Source organism: Lissotriton vulgaris, chromosome 1_1, assembly GCF_964263255.1.
Source record: "Lissotriton vulgaris chromosome 1_1, aLisVul1.2, whole genome shotgun sequence".
Lineage (NCBI taxonomy): Eukaryota > Metazoa > Chordata > Amphibia > Caudata > Salamandridae > Lissotriton > Lissotriton vulgaris.
The window spans coordinates 732,558,272-732,581,340 of record NC_141685.1 but is presented as its reverse complement, the minus strand read 5'-3'; the positions used below and the strand labels follow the sequence as shown (position 1 = coordinate 732,581,340).

Sequence of the window (23,069 nt, the reverse complement as noted above, 5' to 3'; positions counted from 1 at the left end):
AATCCCAGGAAAGTTCCAGAAGAACTGGAAACCACACTTGCGACCTCCAAACGGGCGTCACCATCACCACGTCCGCCACCTGACGGCGGATCTGGGCCGCGGCCCGTACTATCATTGAGAAGGGCGGAAAAGCATACGGTCGTTCCTGACTCCAGTCTTGGAGGAACGCATCCGTCGCTTCCGCCAAGGGATCCGGTCTCCAGCTGAAGAACCTCGGAAGCTGGAAGTCCAGACGGGACGCAAAAAGGTCCACGGAAAACGGACCCCAGCACGCCGCCAGCCAGCGGAACACCTGAGCATCCAGCTTCCACAGACTGGAGTCTCGGAGATACCTCGAGTGCCAATCCGCCACCTGATTGGCTTGACCCGGCAGGTATTCCGCCTGAACCGAGACTTGATGAGCGAGACAATAATCCCAAAAGTCTTTCGCCAGGTCCGCGAGGGCTCTTGACCGTGGACCCCCCAAGTGGTTCACATACCGGACCGCTGAGACATTGTCCATCCGTAGAAGGACACATGATTTCACCGAGTCCCTCGTCCAGCAACGGACGGCGAACGAGCCTGCTAGAAGTTCCAAGCAGTTGATGTGAAGGCGCTGTTCGTCTGACGACCAAGCGCCGCCTGTGGAGAAATCCCCGCAGCGGGCGCCCCAGCCAGACCTGCTGGCGTCTGACTCTATCACTAGGTCTGGAACGGACCCGAAAATCGCGCGGCCGTTCCACGCCTCCATGTGGGCTAGCCACCAAGACATTTCTTCTTTGACCTCCGCCGACAGGGGAATCAAGTGGTCGTAGGAAAGCCCCCTGCGCAAATGGTGCGCTTTTAGCCGCTGAAGGGCCCGATAATGAAGAGGGCCCGGGAATATCGCCTGAATGGACGATGAGAGAAGGCCTACTACTCTGGCCACCTGCCGGAGGGAGGTGTGTGACTTGGAGATAGTTTGCCGAAGCAGATGCTTTATCTTGGCCATCTTTCTGGACGGCAAACTGAGAGTTGATTTCACCGAGTCCACCACAAAGCCCAGAAACACCATTTGCTGGGCGGGGGTGAAAACAGACTTCTCCCTGTTGACAATAAACCCCAGACCTTGCAACAGGGAGATCGTCTGAGACAGATGGGCGGCCAACTTGCTCGGGTCCTGGCCCAACAGCAAGATGTCGTCCAGATAGACGATAAGCCGAATCCCCTGACCCCGCAGGGTTTCTATGGCCGGGTGCAGAATCTTTGTAAAGCACCAAGGGGCCGAGGAAAGACCGAACGGAAGGGCCTTGAACTCGTACACCATGTCCTTCCAGCAGAACTGAAGGAAGCGACGATGCGGGGGGTAAATCGGAACCACCAGATACGCATCCTTGAGGTCGACGGACCATCCAGTCGTTCGGGAGCAAAACGTCCCTCAAAAGATGGATGCCCTCCATCTTGAAGTGGTTGTACACCACCCAGCCATTGAACTCCTTTAGGTTGATGACTGGTCGTCTGCCCCGTCCACCTTTTCCACAAGAAAAATATTGCTCAGGAAACCCCGGGGGTGGCGCGTTGTTCGACAAATAGCCCCCTTGCGCAGAAGCGCCGAGACTTCTTCGTCGATCAAGAGCGCGTCCGATTGGGAAAACATTATAGGCCGGGGCGGCACCGCCTGGCACGGCTGGTCGTAAAATTCTATGCGGAATCCCCGCACGGTTTGAAGGACCCAAGCGTCCGATGTAAGAGCCTCCCATGCTTGGGGGAAACACGCCAACCTCCCCCCAATAACCACTTGATCTGCAGGGATAACACTCACCGTGAGAACAGTTGCCGCCGGAATCGTTCCGGATGTTTCCGCGTCCCCTGAAACGTTGTCCTCTGGTGGGGTAGAAGTTGTTATAATTCGCGTTGGAGTTGTAGCCTCCTCTGCCGGAGTCATGCCCTTTTCCGGGCTGTTGCTGACCACCGCGGCCGGTCGTGAGGCCCCTACCACGACCAGCCCCCCGGGAAAAACGCTGGTTGAAGACCCGCTTGATGGTCGACTGGGCCTTATCCAGGGAGGTGAAGGTGGAAACAAACTTCCCCAGCTCCTTGATGAATGGGTCGCCAAAGAGTCCTCCTTGGGCGACAGCGCCAGCTTCCGACGAAGCCAAATCGCCCAATTTGGGATCCAATTTTATCAGTAGCGACCGACGCCGCTCGGTCGACAGGGCACAGTTGGCATTCCCCAAGAAGACAACCGCCCGCTGCGCCCAATTGGACAATACTTCCGGGCAAATGGCGCTGCCAGACACCTTGGCTTCTTCGGCCATATCGAGAATCTTGGTGAGGGGGCCAATGGTGTCCAAGAGCTTGTCCTGGCAGGAGCGCCAGGAACGGTCGATCCCCTTCCGGGGGTCCTTGACGAACTTCGCCATGAAGGTGGCCATTTTCCCATCAAGTTCCGGCGTCATGGCCACCTTCCCCTCCAAAGTCGGGCGAGGGCATTCGCCCCTCAGACAGCTGCGCGCCTCCTTTTCCAAGGGCTTGCGGAGGCGGCCCGCCACAAACTGCGCCACCTTATCGCCAGGCGCCCAGGCGGCTGACCGCGGGTGCATGATCTCGTCCGGGTCCAGCATGCCCGAGGTGTCCTTGGGCAACTCCGTCGAATTGGACGACGGTCGCCATGACCGCACGGAGTCCCCATCGTCGTCGTCGGTATCCGCGGGGGAAGCCCCCCCCGGGGAGGTCGGGACGACGTTCGCCGGTGCAGAAGGTGTGTTAGGCGGAGGCGCCTCGGGAGTCGACCCAGACGCTTTAGCCAGAAAAGCGTCGCGTAGGCGCTCGAAAGCATCCTTATCCACACCTTGCGAACCACTGGGACCCGCGTCCCCACGAGACTTCTTGGCCGCCGGAGGCTGGCCAGGATCGGTGGCCGGGGATCCCCCCGGGGTCGGCGCCAACTTGGCACATTCCTGGACAATGCGGGCTGAAAGTCTGTCCTCCATAGGCCCAACGATTTCCTGTACACACCGATAAATCGACTGGTCCACAGCCGCATAAAACTCGTCGTCCTGGAGGTACTGGTGGGACTCCTCCTCCTCGACGTAGTACCCCTCAGCCATGGCGCTACGCAGTAGAATAGAAAGTGAAACTGAGGGTTCCGATGGCGTACACAGACTGCCACGTGTGGGCCGACCGAAGGTTGGCAAAAGTTGTGGGCCGGTGGAACCGGACAATTAAAAGGCAGCACCAGCCTTTACAGCGCGCCGACCCTCTCTCCAGAGACCGGGCCGCACCGCCTCCCAGCGCGCTCAAGCGGGGAACACCCCAGCGGAAGCTGTTGCAGAAAAAGGTGCTGAAATCGCCCGCAGGCTTCAACGTGGGTACAACCACAATACAGACCCCACCGGGGCGTTCAAAACGGGACAGTACAACCCAAGAGGGCGTCAGGGTTAGGCGGCAGCAGGGCACTTGCGATGTCGACTCCCCAGCGCAGCTCCAATCAATGAGACGAAAACTGCGCGCGGGCAGGCGAGACGCGACGGCGCCCTCTAGCGGTGACTCAGCACCGCGGAATACACGGGGACATCGCGTAAGGGGCGAAGGCGTCCCCGCGATGGAAGGGGCTCTGAAAGGGAAGAAAAACCCCACAGGCCCCCCAAAGCAATACTCAATGCAATAGAATAGAAGAAAACACAAAAAACCTCAACAAACACAAAAGTGCAAGAGAGGGATAATAGCACTTAACTGGCTGCGAAGCAGCGAAGAAAGAGGAGGAGTTCGTTGGTTGGACGCCTTATATTGGGGTTTATGGACACTAAAGAAGGACTGCCTAAATGTTCATCTCATGGGATTTGTAGTTATTAAACGATGTTATTACAATGTTTTCTGCGATTCCCATGTTGGGAATACTACAAAATTTTTCAAGTTTTGATGCTTTTCTGGCTGCTGTGCGATGTGATGTTAATAAACAGCGAAGAGAGAAAAGCATAATCTGAAGCCTCCGGTCCTGACATAGAATTGTGAAAACAGAGTGGCCTCTTCACTACTTTATAGTGAAGATCTGCTGTACCTGAATTCTGAGAAAAGAATTCCATACACTTAGACTAAATTTTTCATTATGGTGGTGACGGAAACCTGCATACCAGGCAACGGTTAAAATACATTAATGCAGACGGTTTATTTGATAAAGGGATTTGTAATATACTGAATGCACTTAATATTAATGCATAAACTTAAACCTTTTCATAAGACCTCTAGGGAAAAAAACATTCTTGAAGAACATCCTCACAATCTCTTAGTATATACTTACCTGAAGAACTGGGAGTGCTGTATGGCTCTGAAAAACCTGCATGCTTGTGGCTGTTATAAGCTGTCACAACATGTTACTGGATGGATCCGAGGGTGAAACATGAATTCAACTGTTCACAACAGGGGTGATACTTACCTTGATGAGGAGTATACAGACTCTCAATAATGGGATGGATTGTTGACAGATATTGGCCCCAAAAACTGGAGCTAAAATTAATATCTGTAGGACTACTGGATGCTGTCGATATTGGGAAGAGTAAGATACTGAAAATCTAATTAATACTGCATCATTGAGGCTGATGTGATCACTATCCAGAGGAATAGAATAAGGGGGCATTGGTTACTTTGGTGAAGACCTCAAAAGGGTGCGGGTTGTCTTCTTTAGCCTCTGGTGGTCTTTTCTCCATTTTCTGGGTTGAGATCCTAATAAAGAACATAGCCACGGGGGTTAAGACAATGCAACTTCCTTCCTTCAGGATGTCTCAACCACCAGGAGGCTCCCCATAATGATATAAATTACGCTTATTGCAGCAAGGGTGCTTGTTCAAGGAGATGTTACAAAGGCCTTGGATTATTTTGTTAAGAGAAGGCTCATATCGCGGTCCAATGGGCCCTCCCCGTTTATTCACATCTCTCCAAACCCTATCCATAAGATGAAAATAATAGAAATAATGTCAGTCCTAATAAGACTAGCACAGTGAAGAGGCAGAGAATGGGAAAACCCTTGGGTATGAACATCTATATGGTGCCTAGGGATGCTGAACAACTGAGATGTTTACCACAAGTCTTTATATCATTAGGTTATGAGAAGCAGTTCCCTATAAGATCCTTCTTATTCATGTGTTTATTTATCCATTCTTTATCCAATGTTTTGCCTGTTTCCGTGCACTTTTACTTTGGTCTTTTTAGTTCCTCTCATGTGGTAGTCTCAACTCTTCGGAAGAGTCAATATTGGCACCAGTCCCTGAGCGCAAGACAAGAAGGACATGTGCATCCGTTATTCTAAGCCAATTTATCTGACTGGCCTGAATTAAAATTAATATTTTTTCTGTAAGCATATATTATCCCACTCTAGTGCTAGGGATGATAAGTTAAACTCTGCTTGTATTTCATTTTTTTATTGATTTCTGTGAGGGGTCATTTTGCAAAAAAATCCTCCTCACTCCATTCAACCATATTTTTTCTTCCCCTACACTGCTGTAAGGCTTCTCTGTTGCACCTTGCTGAGCAGTCACTTTGTTTTATTTATTTTATTAAGGGCCAAGCAGCTGCTGTTTGCCAACCTAATAGTTCCAAAAGGCAAGACCTAATGGCTTTGCTAATTGTTTGCCTCATAGTCCATTATTTAAACTTCTCGTAGTATGAAGGCCAAAGCTATTCCACACGATTTCGGTACGATGGCCATGGCAAATTGTTCTCTTCAGATTGCAACATACCACTAAATATCACGAAGCAGCAAATCATGTAAACTACCGACTAAAGCCAGCTGTCATTTAAATGCATCTACTCACAAATGTGAGTAATCACTCAAAAATTAAGTGCATTTTTTCCAATACTATTCTAACTAAAAACTTGTTTATAAAGTATTTAAAGCTGCATTACACGCAGTATATAAAAAAAGTTTCTGTCTGCACTGATTAAGGGAAAACAGGTTTTCGCTCTCGTTCCCGTAAAATAAAAAATAAAAATATGAGGAATATAAGTTGCGCAGTCTTTGCATCAAGAAAATCCAACTCTTTTTGCTGGATGGCAGTCATGAAAAATCGTTTTTAATCAAGGAGACTCTCCAGTAAATTTGGCTGGTCTACACACATTCCGAAAATATTTTTAAATATATGAAATATGTTAAGACACTTCTGTTGGAAACAAAATCAACATAAGAGCCTGCCATTAACAACTGTCGCATTAACTTAATGCTTTATCCAAATAATTGCACCCAGCCCTTTTGAGTACTCCAGAATAACACACATCACATGAGTCGAACTCCGATGCAATCCCCTCAAGGATTGTTACTGGGCACACAAAAAAAATAGTTCACACAATATGCCAACATCCTTATTGCAACATTATATACACCACCTTCACATTTCTTTTGACAAAGGAAGACTATCATGTTGACATTTTCACAACGTTTATGTGGTGGGTATTTTTATCATAAAATACATTTCTATCATAATCACACATTACCCTAGTAAGCCTTGGCTTGAGAACCAGAATCATTCCAGTCATGGCAAATATGTCAAAACATACCCACCTTGGAACCAACACATCGGTAAAAAAAAAGCTCTCCTCATGTATGGAACACCATCTCTCTTTTGACAAGCAACAAAAAAGTAGCATGAACCTTCCAGAACAGCCCCGACACACCAACTCGGATTTAAAGGATAAATTATTTTTCATTGCTTACCTGCATTATACACCTGTATTCCAGTAGCCTGTGCTTTACTTCTTGTTAATGGAGGACTTATATCACCTACAACGAAGCAAATAAATGTATCAAAAACAAATGTATTCATTTACCTGTACGAAGTAATGCATAATCAGCTATGCCATTAAAGCAACCCCCACATTGGGCAATTGTGATATTAATTAGGAGATGCAACGGCGCATAACACTTTTCATTGCTACATAAAACAATATGGTATAGGTAGCAGACAAAGAAAGTTCTACCGTTTGTCTACAACTCTAGAGAAGCGAGAGGCGGATTAATTTGAGGCTTTAGTATATTCTCCCATATACTCTTACATAAACTCAGAGTATTGAAGGATCTGAACAGATGCTGAAATAGACCCAGGAAAGGAGCTCCAATGTTCTAAAACACAAGATAGCCCAACCAATAAGGTAAAGGATGGGGGTACTTTTTGGGTTCGCCATCTCCCCAGTAAGGCATTAAAATCTTCAGAGATCAGTCTTTCTGGGACCAGTGAGAAATTAGTATGTCAAATATGCCTATTAACAGAAAGGGCTCCTAGTCTTATTCTTTTCACTTACACATAGACACTGTTCGTCACACAGCTGTTGTGGTGATGCACAAATAAAAAAAGGTTTTCTTTCTAAGGAATTTCCAAAGTACCCTGTAACATGTTGACCAGAATAGGCATGGACAGCTTTTGTAAACTCTTTTGTGTAGGTTTGTGGCTAGTAGGTAGTGATAAAGAGGAATTTAACCTACTGTGATAAAATGTAATAATTTTTAAGTCTTTTTTGCTTGTGACTGGCACGAGGGGATAGAGTACCTTTATGTCACACCTGTCAAGAATGTGGAATCTTGGGGGGGCGGGGGGGGGCATGGCATGGCAGCTAAAGAAGATGGCCGCACACTAGGGGGGCAGCGCGGCAAATCCTGTTTTAACACCCCACATCCGACAGACTTGGTGGTACCTACCGCCATGTATAGCTGGAGGGAAGCAGCGGACGACCTCCGGTATTGGTGCTGATCTGCTGTCGGCGTCCCGGGGCTGAAGTGCAGGATCGCGGCCCGGGTGCCTTGCGGACTTGAAATGGCGCCGGCCGCGCTCTGAGGCGGAATCCTGGTGCAGTGAGGGAGACTTTGCGGCACGTTCTGCTTGGTTTTGCCCCCCACGGCCTGGAGCGGGTAGCGGCTCAGCTACCGCGGTGACCGGTGTTTGGCAGTCACGGTCGGGCGGGAACAGGCGGCCGTCCCTGGGCCAGAGAGGTGAGTATCTGCGCAGCGGGAGCTGACGTGAGGCAGAGGAGGGCTGGGCGCGCTGAAAGCTGTTGCGCTGCGGCAGGCCCCCGCGATGGCCACGGGAGGAGTGGAGGACCTTGCACATACTGGGGCACACCAAGGTGGCACGTCGGAGGACTGAGGGGCAGTGAGCCATTGCGCTGGTGTCTATCTGGGTGCCCGGCGCAGGCAGGCGGAGCCAGGCTAGGCCTGAGGAGCTGGGGCTCTGGTTAGGGTGACCATAATTTTAAAGCAAAAAACCGGGACATTCCACAAAAATAGAAGGACTACAATTTTACTTCAAGCGAGTGCACAGAATGAAAGCGATCCTCAGCTGAGAATTACAGAACAGGCAGTCAAAAAATATATTGAATGCAATTTTTAAACCCAGTAGCTTGTCTGTTAATTAAATTGCTTTCTTGAAACAACTGCTAACTATCCCTGCTTTATAAAACATAAAAAAAATCAGCTCCTGCCGTCGACCTTCTGAAAACCGGGACAGGAGCTAAATTTCCTGAAATCTGCCGGGACAGCTGGCTAAAAACCGGGACCGTCCGGGCAAATCCAGGACACCTGGTCACCCTAGCTCTGGTGGGACAACACAGACCAGGGCCGGGTGCTTGCGGGAGGCGGGCGTAAGGCCCCACCATCGGCTGCAAACAGTGGGAGACTGTGCCCCCCAGTGCAGGTACGAGACAATAGAGCGGCTGGGAGCGGCAGGCTGCATAGCGCTGGGGGAGGACTGGTGCGGTTTGGCATTCTGGAAGCTGGCGCTTTGAGGTGCACATAAGCGGGCCCACCTCGGCAGGGGGCCACTGAGCCAGCCGCAGGCCGCTTTTGAGTGCTGAGTCCAAGATCATCGCAGGGTGTCTCGTCGGCCATGGGGGGCCCCCCCTGGGATCCTCGTGTAGACCAGTGAGAGACCCCACCCGGGGTGCAGCCGACCCCGCTCAGTTTGACAACTCCCACGTGTCGTGTGTGCAGAAGGAGTGACACCAGACGCCAGTTATCGCCGTAGAGCAGACTTCGGACCGGTCGAGGAGTGGGGTCCAGCGAACAGCGGAGAGGGTCATAGTGGACGCCAACACCATGGGGCTCAATCGGCCACTAACCCAGAGCCAGTCCAATCACATAGACAAATACACGTCAGTATGGGCAGGGAGGAAGAATCCAATCACATAGACAAATACACGTCAGTATGGGCAGGGAGGAAGACCCGCAATGCGGACGACAGCAGGATGAGGCAGCCGGGGACGGGTCTGACCCTTCGCTCAGGGACATAATCTTGGCCATACAGGAGATGCACGGTTCCCTAACGGATATGCGCGCCACCATGAAACCCAAGCTGGATTCCGTTACCGAGAAGTAAACCTACTATGCGCGGACTACAGCAAGATGTCTGACAAGGTTGCGGAGATCGGTATGGGCAGCCTGCAAACCAAAACAAAGAGGCTTGAGGAACAAGTTGCAGCGCTTACGAAAAACCAAGTTGATATTTCCGCCCGTCTTGAGGATCAGGAGGGCCGGGCGAGGCGCAATAACATTCGTAGTCTGGGGGGTCCCTGAGGTAATGGAGGGCCCGTCCGCGCCCTCCATTCCCTCAGGGACCCCCAGTATAGGTTCGTGGAGCACCTCATACTCAAGCATCTGAAGCTGAAGCGCCTCTCCAATTTCTTTTCAGTGGAACGCGCTCACCGCGCATTAGGGGGGAGGCCCAAGCCAGGGGCACCCCCGCGTACAATAACCGCGCGGATTCTGAATTACCGGGATCGCGATGCTATACTGCAAGCGTTGAGGGTATCCGGTGACCTACAGATAGATAACGCCGCAATTCGTTTCTTCACAGATTTCACATTAAAGGTACAGCGCCAGCGCAGGTCATTTGACAGTGTTAAAAGAGACCACCGAGATCAAGGAGTCAAATATATGATGCTGTATCCTGCACGTCTGAAGGTCTTGGATGGGGGAAAAGGCATATTTCTTTGATTCACCGGAGGAAGCGAGCGATTGGATGGAGGGATGGTGGACCGCGGGCCGCCGGGGTGGATCGCGACGGCCGACTCAAAATCGCACGGGGCAGGAGAGCCAGACCAGCAGCACTCCATCTCAAGCTTCCCCACAGATCGAGAAGTCTTAGCTCAAGGGACTGCATGAGCTGTGCCGACAGAGTGACCTGGACAAGGGAGGTATGGGGGGGCAGCCTGCCCTGGGGGCCTGGCCCCTCAGTATTCGGAGGTCTTGAGGCTGCGAGATGTTGGACTATCATATTTCTGGGAGTCTCAGGCTAGAACTGTGCCCTATGGTGAACATTTAGAGACTCCTGCACCAGTTTGATGGAAGGTGGGAGAGTTAGGGGAGGGGGGTAGGGGATTGTTATTTAGGATCCCTCCAGGGGGTGTGTACTCCGATATTTCAGTAGGACTTCTCTTGCGGCTGCAGATTTACGTTCCCTAGTTTTGTTGCTGTTGGGATTAATGGGGCGACAGGCACTCTGCATGTTACAATGGTGGGTGGTTGGGGGCCCACTTAGCAGGGAGGCAGGGCGGGGGGTGCAGGGAGAGGGGGGGGGGGGGGGAGTTCTGGGGAAGTTTTACTCAGAGTCTCAGATGCACCAGCTCAAGTGGTCTATATTGGATTTAAGCAGTGGCCAAGAGAAGATTCGACACAGCCCAGGCTCCTGTACTTGAATGGGTGACCAGATGCGCTTATAGATATGGGCGTGGAATGTGAATGGGTTGGGTAATAAAATTAAGCGAACACTGGTCCTGCAACACTTGAAACGCCATTCCCCCCGACGTAGTGCTCCTCCAGGAGACCCCCCTACGAGTAAACAAATGTAGGCCTTTGGATCGGTTCGGATATAGGATGGTGGCCCACTCTGGGTTCACATCCGGCTTTTGGGGGAGGGAATACTAGTCCGTAATGCCCTTCCTCGCACAGTCACGGGAACGTGGACGGAAGACTCCGGGTGTGTGGCAGCGGTGACGGCCAGGTGGGAGGGGCGCACGATAGTACTTAGCGCATGCTACATTCCACCCAGTCTACATACACAGACGAATGTGAAACTGGGGGCCCATCTGATGGACCTTCCTCGGGGGGCTCTGGTGTTTGGGGGGGGGGGGGAGAACACACACAAATGCAGTCATGGATGCTGACCTGGACTGCTCTGGGGAGAGGCTGGGCAATAGAGGGGAACTGGGCCTGCGGGGGTTCACAGCAGCAATGGGGCTTACGGACATATGGCGCACACACAAACCCTGCCACAGACAGTTAGCCTTCCATTGTGCTAGACATGGATCCTTTTCTTGAATAGATCATCTCTTCGTCCGAGTGGATCAGATAGGTAACTTCATGGACTCCTCTATCACGGCCTGGGGTATTTCGGACCATTCACCGTGTCACACTCAAGGGACCAATGACAGATAGGCCGGCCTTTCCTAGGATTGACCCTTGGCGTCTCAAAGACTACTCCATCGCTGATAAACTGCGGGAGAGCTCACAATTATATTTCGCAGAGAATAAGGGCTCGGTTGATTCCCCAGTAATACTATGGGAAGCCAATAAAACTGTTTTATGGGGCCAGGCTCAGGCTTTAATTGGCGCCCTAAAAAAGAGAGGAAGCACTCCAAATTAAACAGCTGGAGAGTGCAATTGAATCCCTGGAGAAAGACATTAGCAGACCCCCCCTCTGTGGAGAGATGCCACGAGCTAGCCCTTAAGCAGAAGGAACCCTGGGCGTTGGCGGAGAGCGAGGTGCGTGCCTACTCCACGCAGCACAGGATTTATGACGCAGGAGACAAATGCATGAAGCTCCTGGCGTGGCTGGAACAGCGGGACAGGGAGCGGTCCTGGGTGGCTGCGGTGAAGATAAGTCTGGGGGCTTGGCAACTACTAGTGTTGCCATAGCAGAGGCCTTTGCATCATATTACGAAGGGGTCTACACGCCTGTATGTGTCAGGTTGTAATCGGACTGTGAGGAGTTTCTGCAGGATTTTGCCTTGCCGACCCTGACTAGCGAACAAGCAGACATCCTGGAGGCTGAACTCACGAGGCAGGAACTAGGCGATGCCCTTGGCTCCCTTCAGGTCGGGAAAGCTCAGGGGCTTAACGGGCTGCCGGTCGAAATCTACAATAGGCAAGCCAATGTTGTAATAGACCCCATGAGGGAGATGTTCCTTGAAGCGCAGAGGGTGGGACGGCGCCCGCCGGACCAGCGGGAAGCCACCATTGTGGTCATCCATAAAGCCGGGAAGTCGCCTGACCAATGCTAGTCTTATCGGCCTATATCACTCCTTAATGTAGAGGCCAAGGTTTTGGCCAAAGCCTTGGCGACAAGACTACTTGCGGTACTGCCAGATCTGGTGCGCGTGGATCAGTCTGGGTTCATGCCTTACAGGAGCACCAGACTGAATCTGCATCGGTTGTATGGGGTCCTATATATGACAGAGGGGGCAAATGATACCACTACTGCATTGATGGCGCTGGACGCTTCAATGGCCTTTGACAGCATTGAATGGCCGTATCTGTTTAAGGTTCTGCAGCGCCTTGGCTTCGGTCTGGTGTTTTGCAGTTGGGTGAGCCTCTTTACGAACAGCCAGTGGCTAGAGTGCGGGTGAACAGAGCGAGGTCTCGGGCATTCCCCCTGTGCAGAGGCACCAGGCAGGGATGTCCACTGTTCCCTCTTCTTTTTGCTCTGGCCCTGGAGCCGTTGGCCCACTGGATCCGGAAGAACGGGTCGTTTTGGGGCCTGTCCCTCACGGATGAGTGGGAGGAGCGTATATCATTATACGCCGACGATATTGTCCTCTATATGGCTCGCCCATATAACTCTATGGCACAGGCGCTCCATCTTTTTGAACTTTTTGGCAGCTACTCATGATATACAATTAATTGGGCCAAATCATTGATCTACCCCCTCTCAGGCTCTCCCCTGAGGATCCCATCCCGGTGGCCTGCTTCGATAATCACTGAGGGATTTAAAAACTTAGGGGTGTATGTTACCAGGGACAGGGCGGAGTTCTTTAGCAAGAACTTGGAGCCACACTTGGTGCATCTGGCATCGGATGTTACCCATTGGCGAACCTTGCCTTTATCCCTGATGGGGCGCGCCACGCCTTTTAAGATGCTGGCACTGCCACGCCTGCTTTATATCCTGCAGAATTCGCCCTACCTGATCCCAGCAGGGGTGTTTAAGCGCATAGCCTCATCACTGCGGACGCTGCTCTTGGAGTGTGGAACCTGAGAATAGCGATGCGCAAGCTAACGAAAGGGGTGTACGACGGGGAGATGGCCCTCCCGGATGTGCAATTGTACTACTGGGCCTCCCAGTTGCAGGTGGTTAATGACTGGGTTTACGTCTCGTGGTCAGAGCCTGCCTACAGGGTCGATAGGCATGTCATGCCGGGGGGCTGCTGTGAGCCTCTATTATACGAGCGTAGGCGACGCACAGATCTTCCGTTGCATACGCGAGTAGTCCTGCAGTTCTGGAGGGACGCTAACAAATTCCTGGGTTGGGCGGGCACTCTAACGGGCAGGACTCTGCTCTGGTTCGGGGACCCGCTGGCCAAGGTCTACAGACTAACTGGCTTCAAGGGCTGAAGGCTCATTAGGATTGACTACCTGGGCGACGTGTGGAAGGGGTGCGCTCCCAGATCCTTTGCCTATTTCCAGAAAGAATATCAACTGTGCGACTCTCAACACTATCATTACCTGCGCCTCACACATGCCCTACGGACACACATACACGCGGCCTCCTCGCTCCCAGAATACTCTCCCCTAGAGGACAGACTCCTTCTAGACCCAATCCCTGAGAAACCCATATCTACCATCTACCGCAAGCTCATCAATAATATGCCGGACGGAGGAGCCAAGCCGGCGACCGCGATGGCCGCCTAGTCCCTCGGCTCCGAGTACCATCTCCTCCCGTGCTTACATCCTGCTTGGTATCCTGAAGCAAAATGGCATAAATGGGTACATGAACACGACCGATCGATGGCGCAATCCCGAGGTTCGTGCCTGCTTTATAAAGGGAGAAACAGCCAACGACGTTCGCGGCCCGCAGCAGCCCTATGACCGGGGCCTCGATAAGACTGTAAGGCCGGTCACCAAGTGCACAACAGCGGCCACCGGTGGCTGGGAGGGGCCGGTCGGCTCCGGTGTGGCAAGGAACCGCCGATTTTCGACACGCTCACACTGGCCGATTGGGGGCACGAGTCGGGGACAAGCCTGTCGTTGTGCCCCTGTGTGGATTAAATGGTTACTAGAATTTTGCTCGTTCGCCGCCGGGAAGTGCTTTGAGAGTCGTCCCGCTTTCGGCGGGAGGATCCCGAATTACGCCAAGCTGCGATCGAGCAGGGCTGACTCCATCGGTGGCCGGGATCTGGTCGCATTGAATCTGTTTCGGTGGCCCTGACGGTGGTTCCATGACACCCGATGCCCCACTGCGTGTGCCTCGGCCCAAATCCAGAGTTGTGCTGCCCCGGAATATAGTGGGCAGGGTAGATTGCAGCTTCTGGGAGACCGAGCCTCGACCTAATGCAGGACATATAAAGAGGGGGAGCATGACAAAGGGGGGGGCACGGGGCAGAACTACACCTTGGCGATCTTATGACTGCCCTAGCTGCCCTTCACGACACCTTGGAGCAGGGTGCCCGATCATTGGGGAGTAAGATGGATGATGTTATTCTCGCGGCGGGGCGAATGAGATCGGCTGGTCCGTGGATGCACAGCGAGATGCCTTACTCAATACCCAGATGCAACAAAATGGCGTCCGTCACTGATACCGGAGGGCCAGAGACACTGATCTTCGTGCCATTTCAAGTCCGTGATGTCGGATGCCTAGGACAATCTGTAGGCTCTAGATTGGAACTGAGCGATGGAACTTCTCTCCACGTCATGTTACTAGTGACTCTGGTGCTGCTCCAGCTGTGTTTGGACATTGAGACATTCTCCCCCTGCGCTATTCTGCCGAATGAAGTGTGGAAGACATGTTTTTGTGCCAGGTTGGGTCCACCGTACCTGCAGGAAACGGGCTTGGATGAGGTCCGGTTGCATCAAAGCGTTGCAGAAGTGTTGCTGTTCGGGCTTGCCTTGGCATTCCGATTCCCTACAGCTATGGACTTGGAGAATGGTAATTTGGTGGGCTTTGGCGGTATAAGCAAGACTGGACAAGGACAAGGATAAATGATGTTTCCTCCTTGTTGACATTTTCTGATTCTATGGCTGTGAGGGATATGCGATACATTGTCTTATCTAATAACGTATTAGGCTGATTCTGTCCCTTGTAAATTCTTCTATTGTATTGGCTCTTGCTGCTGTATTTCACATCCTGTGAAGACATAGCAATTGCATGAGGGAGAGGCCGGGGGACTGCTAGAGGGCTCCTCTTCGTCTTTCGCTACTTTCCTTGTAGTTGTAGATTAGAACCCCCCCCTTTTTTTTCATAGACTTTGGGGTTCTCCTTTTCTTTCTTCCCTCTTTTGGGTTCTTCTTTTAGTTTAGGTGGGTGATAGCTCTCTTTCTTTCTCTTCTAAATTTCGGGTTCCATACAATGGGCGACAGGCACGCTGCTGAGGGGGAGGCCGTAGCCGTAGGCAGGGGTGCAGGGTGGGGGGCTAGGGGAGGGGTACTCTCTTTTTTCTTTTCCTTTTTCTGTTTCTAGGGCCCCTTTTTTCTCTCTTGTTTTGCTTGGCTTTCTCTTTATTTTTCCTCTTTTTCTTCTCTTTCGGGAAACCGAGTTGTAGGTTGCTCGCTGTACGTTCTTATGGTTCAAATTACAAGGGTGGATGTTTCTATAAAGTTTTGAGTTACAGCGGGCGTATGCTGCATTGGGGGGCGAAATGTACTGTTTATTGTCTATCCTGGTTAATATGCGCTAGCGCCAACGCCCTGCCTGCAGTAGTCCTGACTGAATATCCTGATCAACGATAACCCCTTGCTTTGGTATTATTTGATTGTACGGCATCAGATCCTGTTCTTTCTTAAAACTTTTAAAAGAAACCTCTTTAATCCTGGTACCAATATGGTACGGACATTATCCTGAGCTACAATAGGGCATTGGGGAGGCGGAATGTTGCATACGTTTGGCTTTATTGATTTGCTTTGACCGTCTCTGAAATACTGGCCAGCCGTGATGGTTGTAGGCCCTTGATTGGAACTGCCTTACGTAACAATAAAGGTTTACCAAAAATTTTTAAAAAAAATAATAATATGCCGGACCCCCTGACGACTCTGCAGGAACAATGGGAGGGTGACATTGGTAGCCTTGAGGATGAAGATTGGCAGGATGCCCTGCAAAGTCCCCGTGAAATAGTGATTAGAATCGGGTTCCGCCTGGTGCAATTGAAAATCCTGCATCTGGTTTACTACCCGCGTACCCACTTGTTCTCTTGGGGGAGGTGCCTGAGTCCGTCAGATGCGCGGGGTTGTCAGGAGGAGAGGACCTTTTTTCATATACTGTGGAGCTGTCCGTACACAGTGCCCTATTGGACGAAAGTAGCCCAAATGATGGCAACTGTAGTGGGGTCGCTGGTACCGGTGGAGCCTAGGTGGCTATTGCTAATGATTAAAGGAGCCACTGACTGGTCCAGATACAACGAGATTTGGTTAGCTACAGCGGCGGGGTGGCAAAACGGAATATAGCCAGTAGCTGGGGGGCGCGGGCCCCCCTCAGTGGGATCAGTGGATGAGAGATCTGGACTGGTGCCAGAGGGCGGAGGAGACTATATATAAATCGAGAGGATGTGTGAAGAAATGGAAAAAAGTGTGGGGCCCCTGGCGCAGATACTTGGCCGAGCGGGCAAGGGTGGGATAAGGAGGAGTGTAATAATTGCCCATTTCACTTTTGGTGTGTCCTTTCAAGTAATTGTACTGCTGATTTTTTGTATGTCTTCTGATCACTGCTATGAATTGTATGAGACCTTGAGGACAATTAATAAAAAGATTTCTAAAAAAAAAAACAATGTGGAATCTTTAAGTCAAAGAAAAAGGGCACATTGGTAACAATTCTGCTTTAAGAGCTCCTTTGGGAACGTAACACTGACAACAATGTCAGATCATGAAGAGGAGCGCAAATCTTGTGATGAAGCATGCCTCTCAGTGGGTGAGGGTTTGTTGTATTTTTGGAAAGAACGATTTGAGCTTTCCCAGTGTCAATATTCCAAGAACTACGGGTGTTCATCATGACTGGGATCTTTTCAGCAATCTGTTTAGAGCCTCCAGTAATAGCCATATCCATTGTAGACCCTCATTCTAGATTTTCATGTACTGCAAATGTAGACCCTTGGCCCTTTTAGTCATCTCCTCACTCACTTGGTATCCTTAGACTTCCAGACAATTTTGTGTTCATCCACTTAATGTTATTTGATAAAAACAAGTTAATTAGATGGGTACGTAAGTAAAGAAAACGAAAAATGCAATAAATAAAAATAAAAAAGCATTCCCACAACAAAAGCACTTAAGCAGGGGGCTCTCAGTGAGTGAATGGCCATCAAGTATGGTTGTAATGCACAGGTGACTGCAATTGTGCACTGAACTTTAAAGAATGAAAGGTCACAGGCCACTTACATAGTTGACATGTTAAAAGTAATAAAGCCTGAGCTGCTAATAAATACAACACTATCTGTTTTAACATTACAAAAATGTTTAATTCAGAGGGATTTCACATTGCACCTAACCCCAACTCTTCACTAAAATATAAAACATGGAAGTATTTTTAACTCCCAAAAAAATGTTGTACTTCTATATACACAAATTATTTGGGATGTTTAACTTGATATCTTTTCTACCGACAACATCATGTTTTAAAATGACAAGCCATTGGATCATGGATTCAATTCAATCTTTATTCGGGTACAAGTATCCATAAAAGTCAATGAAAACACAATAAAAACACACAGAATATACAATAAAACATATAGATAATTCAAAACAATTAATAAATACATATTTAAATTCCACGACATGACAGTCATGCATGGAACAGTGCTGCATTGTTATGTACACAGTGTTCATCGAAAAGCGGACTCGGACAGCGGTTCTCAAGAAAGCACCTATATGAGCAATGTACTCATCATTAAGTAGAAGTAGCAAACTAAATACTGCCCTAAAATTCAGTGATATTTTGTCTCTGAATTAAGGTGAGCAAAATACGCTTTGCAGACAAATAATAAAATCCACAGAAAATAGGAAATGCAGTATGGATTGATCTGGACTAAATTACACGGGCAAGGTAAAAAATCCAACAAAAAAAAAATCAAGATCTGCTTAAGAGGAAGCATAAATATTTTACAGGACCAGCTCAAAAGTAGAACAATAAGCTGCACTCCCAATAGTGTAGTCCGGTACCTTGCAATTAATCTGTCCGTTCTAATGTTTCAATAAACTGTCACATTCTACTTCAGGTGATGGTTAATAAGGAAGGGTGCAGATTATTTAAATGAATAAAAGTTGGGCTAAAACACATCCTGATATCACGCCCAGAAAAATACCTACATTTCTAGATATCTTCCACGGAGTATTTATTCTAATTCTGACCTTCATGACCCTTTGCAAATAAACTAGAAATTGCACCAGTGTTCTTCCCACATGCTAAAAGATTTGACCACAGCTTAGAGTGATTGACGCAATCAAATGCGGAGGTCAAATCCATAAACAGAGAATGCTGGGCTACTGTTTATTTCCCAATGAGCAGATCGAGGTTTAGGCACTGCTAGAGTGTGTGCCGACCTTGGACCTAAAACCTTACTGGCATCGATATAGGATGGACTGCTCAGCCCATTCCTTTATCCGATTATATAGAACCCTTCCAAAAATCCTTAATAATGTATTGATTAGAGAGGTGGGCCTATAATAACTAGGCAGCCAGCGGTCGCCCTTTTTAAACAAGCATTTGCAATGCAAATTGGTCTCACATTTGTCGGAGTTAGAGGTATTGGCGTTGTAAATAATAATGTCTTTTACCCATGTGTTTTGGATTGGAGGGGGTGCAGTGGAATTGTGTGGGTTGGATTGGAATTGTTTTGTTACTGAATTGCGTGTGGAGTTTTGTAGTGGAATTATGTGTATAATACGGTGTTATTGGGTGTACTGGAATTATGCGAAGTGGGATTGAGTGTTATAGAGTGTAATTATGTGGAATGGTATTTTATGTGGTGGAGTGGTACATTGCGGTGTTTAATTATATATTTTATACAATAGTTAATACATTGTTGGCGCCAGTCCAATGATGACACATACCACCTTCTCGTGGGCGAGGGCACCAGCTGATATGAGCACATGCTCCCAGTGACTACGTTTAGACTTTATTGCGTCAGCCATAGCCAATGCATTTCACTGTTTGTAGTGATAGCCAGTTTTGTGTTGCCAGAACTGATTTATTGTGATTGACTTTCCTAGTTCTAGGGAAGAGTTTGGCTGCTGTTTTAAGAACAACTTTTTCTTGTGCGGTACAAGTTTTAGGAAAGCTGGTAAATAGATCACTGCTGTGTTGGATTCTTAAAACGACTTGACCATAACAGTCCAAGTTCTTTAAATGAGATCTGGGAAAATATATCTGTCATTTTGTATGAATTTTAAGACCTGGAGGGTGTTTTTGTGCTGTGAAATAGCAGTGTTGCAAAGCTACTTAGGGTTTATGACCTTAGAGGAGTTCCTATTTAAAGGTAGGATTACAGCCAACACCGGTTTTGCTCGACAAACTGCCTATAGCTTCTTCATGGCTGTCAAACAGCTGTCTTATACCTACCTAAACTATAACTTTTAGGAAAAGTTTTCTTGCGAGTTGGGGGCACTTCTTTGAGAAATTGTTACATTGTAGTACTGTCAGGTTGCCCTGTGAAACACAGTCTCAAGTGAATATATTCGTTCAATGAAAGGATTGCGCCTATGGTGTCTTTACATAATTACTACCAGAACCCAGAAGAATAAATACACCGACACAAACTGATAAGCCTCTGAAGATGTGTTTAACATATGTAGTGTTGGGGGGCGTGGCTAGCCGAGCTGCGAAATGGCCGCTTCTTAAGCGAGCTCCGCCGGCTGAGGCTGTAATCCTTTAATAATCCTATAAAAACGCTGAAGTGAGGGCATAACTGCGGCGCACTGAACCGGGAAAGCGCTGGTGCACACAAACATCTACTTTACAGAGCGGGAACCGGAGCGGCAGCTGACTGTGCGCGGATGACTGCAGGAGCCGGTGGGAGGCGGCGCAGAGGGCCGGATGCGTATCGCCCGGGCTCGGATCTGCTCCAAAATCGAGCCCGTGGTTGGAGAGACCTGCAACCGAGGGAGGTGAGAATCTCCTACGGGCGCTGCGGAACCCCAGATTGAGCCACGAAGATAGACAGCTACACGTCACAACATAACTGGAGGTCGGCGTGTGTAGCTACTGCGCGTTGAACGCCCCAAGTACTGCTGCTGGAGATTACTGGGAGTCGGGCGGGCGGCGCCATTTTGTCTGCTCGGGAGCGGTGAAGATCTGGCCTCGGCTCGGCGCTACAATGCTGATGAAAAGACGAGTTGTACTGGAAGCCAAATCAGAGTTATTGCCAACACAACTGCAAGTATGACTACTCTGTGGGGTGACCAGTATTTGCTGCCGGCGAAGGCTACATGACGTATCTGCATAGCGTGTGGCTGGTTAAAACTGTGCCCCATCAGAATGCTGAACGACCTGCTGAACTGGTGAAGCGGGCTGAAGTGATAGGCTGTGGCTGCTGCCGATGGTGATGAGGTGCCTCAGAGACTGGAGAGGATGCAGCGGATGTATGTGGATGTCGCCCGCCAACTTGTCTGAAGGCGCGCTTGAGTCAGGCACTCCCCTGCTATTGAGACTGCGAGCCCGTATTGGCCGATGGACATATACTGAGGCAGTGGCTGTCATACTGCTGATGCCATTATTATCTGTGCATACACTTGGACCCTATAGGCGCTGGGAATTGTTATCTGCAGCATAGTGGCATCTATGTGGACCGCCCTGGTTGCCTAGGCCGCTAAGAGACTTCCACTAGCGAATGCTTGGAGGTGTATACTGCACATACGGCCCGACTTGAGATGTGAAGCCACTCAGGTGTCTGTTAATTGCACCCACAACACTTTCCGAATTGAGTCACCCGAGGGCTGCTCGAGATCTGCTGCGCTGATCATCTGCGGGGACCTGCAGATTAGTTCAATCGTAAGATACGCCGTTTGACTGAAATCACGAAAACTACACTGTATACTTTTTTTTTTTTACTGATTGTGCAGGGGAGGCGCCCTACTCCTAAGACTAAGGTGGTGGTCCCCCTTATTTCACTCTGCATTGCTGCTGGCTCTAGATCCCCTGATGTGCTTCGAGATAAGGACCTCGTGGACACACGCTATACATTATCCTAAGGCACACAGTCGGCGGACTACCTCTGGGTCACCATGGGCAAAGTTGAGACTCGCCAACCGAAAATCACATTTGAAAGTAAGCGTCCAGCAAAACAAAATGGCCCAGACCAAGAGGCTGCGGGGAGCGATACATCTGGTGCAGGCCAAGAGGAAGACATTAGGTCGCTGATGCTGGAAATGCGCACCAGTCTTAGGAACATTGACTCCAAATTGGACACCCTGACATCTCAGCTCGAGACAGTTCAATACCAGTTTTCCACTCACGAAACAAGATTTGACTGCCTGGAAACCCGCCATGCCGAAGATCGTGAATTCCAACAGGAAACGAAGGAGCAAATTTCGAGCATGGAGACAAGCTACTGGAAGTCATACGGGCGAAGACATACGATTTAGAAGCACGCTCCCAACGTCCGGATCACCGGGATTCCGGAGACGACGGCCATTACGAAAATGGAAGTGTTTGTCTCCGACCTCCTGCACGATCTCTTCGACCCTCACCCGTCCCCTGTGTTTACGGTGGAACGTGCGCACAGAGCGCTTGGCCAGAAACCCCCTGTGGGGGGCACACCCAGACCTATACTGGCTAAACCACTAAATTATCAGGACCGAGACTTAATATTGAGGTTAGCCAGGGAAAAAGGGCGAATCACACACGAAGGTAATACCATCTCCTTTTATCCTGATTTCACACCTTTAGTACAGGCAGCTCGCCGTGAATTCCTCCCGGCAAAACGTCTCCTACTCCAAGCCGAAATTCCATACTCATTGCTGTATCCTGCCAAACTTAAGGTATCCCATGATGGTACTGCACATTTTTTTTACTGACGCCAAGTCCGCGCTTAAATTCGCCAAACACATCTGTGGCCCAAAAACAAAAGCGGCAAGCTCTATGAGAGGCAGAGGGGAGGATAACTTGAGCGACAATGATTGACACAAGACATCTAGGGCGTTTGTACCTCTCCTTGTGATGCATATTCTCTACATGTGAACACTGGCTAGTGTCTTCATGATATTGATTAAATACCTAGAGACATATGTCCTCCTCCTGCTTCTGAGCTAACAAACACAGTGGGGCCTTCTCTTGTTAATATGCATTGTTGCTATGTTGGTTCTATAATGTTGGGTCCTTGCGGAAGCGTTTCCCTAGTTCCTCAGCCACCCTGTGAGGACAGGGGTGTATGTGCGTGCTGCCACGCCTCCGAGGGGTGATTCCCAATGTGTAGTTTTTCTACTAGTTTCCACGCTCTTCGTGACTATGGGGGGGATTTGACACAACCTGATTGGGGGGTTGGAGTGGGTGGAAGGTGGTTGGGGTCTGTTGGGTGTTTGGTAAGATATCGGTCATCTGTGAATAGCTCCACATCACCATACAACACAATTCGGGTGGCTGTCTTCTGGAGGGTGGGCACATCTTGACGGCAAAATATCGATGGGAGTGACTAAGGAAATCCTTAAGATTCTGACATGGAATATCCGGGGATTGAATGATGGCAGAAAAGCGAGGTTAATGCATACATATCTACAGAGGCACGGTATAGAGGTCTGTTTTTTACAGGAAACACATCTCAATTCACAACCTTCCACAAAACTAAAACATAGCAGATGGGGGAATACTTACTCTGCTATATATTCAAACTATGCTCGAGGGGTTGCACTGCTTGTACTAAGAGGGCTGGACTGGAGGGAGCGCAAGACACATATTGATCCGGAAGGATGGTATATTGTTCTACATGGGGTATTGAATGGTAAACCG

The 23,069-nt window shown here is 49.6% G+C and overlaps 1 long non-coding RNA gene across 1 annotated transcript in view; it reads right to left on the bottom strand.

Annotated features, from left to right (window-relative positions):
- Positions 1-23,069, bottom strand: part of LOC147747726 (uncharacterized) — a 45,037-nt gene that overhangs the window by 1,493 nt on the left and 20,475 nt on the right. The window contains exon 2 of the long non-coding RNA XR_015299686.1: positions 6,665-6,730. This is a non-coding gene — a long non-coding RNA (uncharacterized LOC147747726). The remainder of the gene's footprint in view (positions 1-6,664; positions 6,731-23,069) is intronic.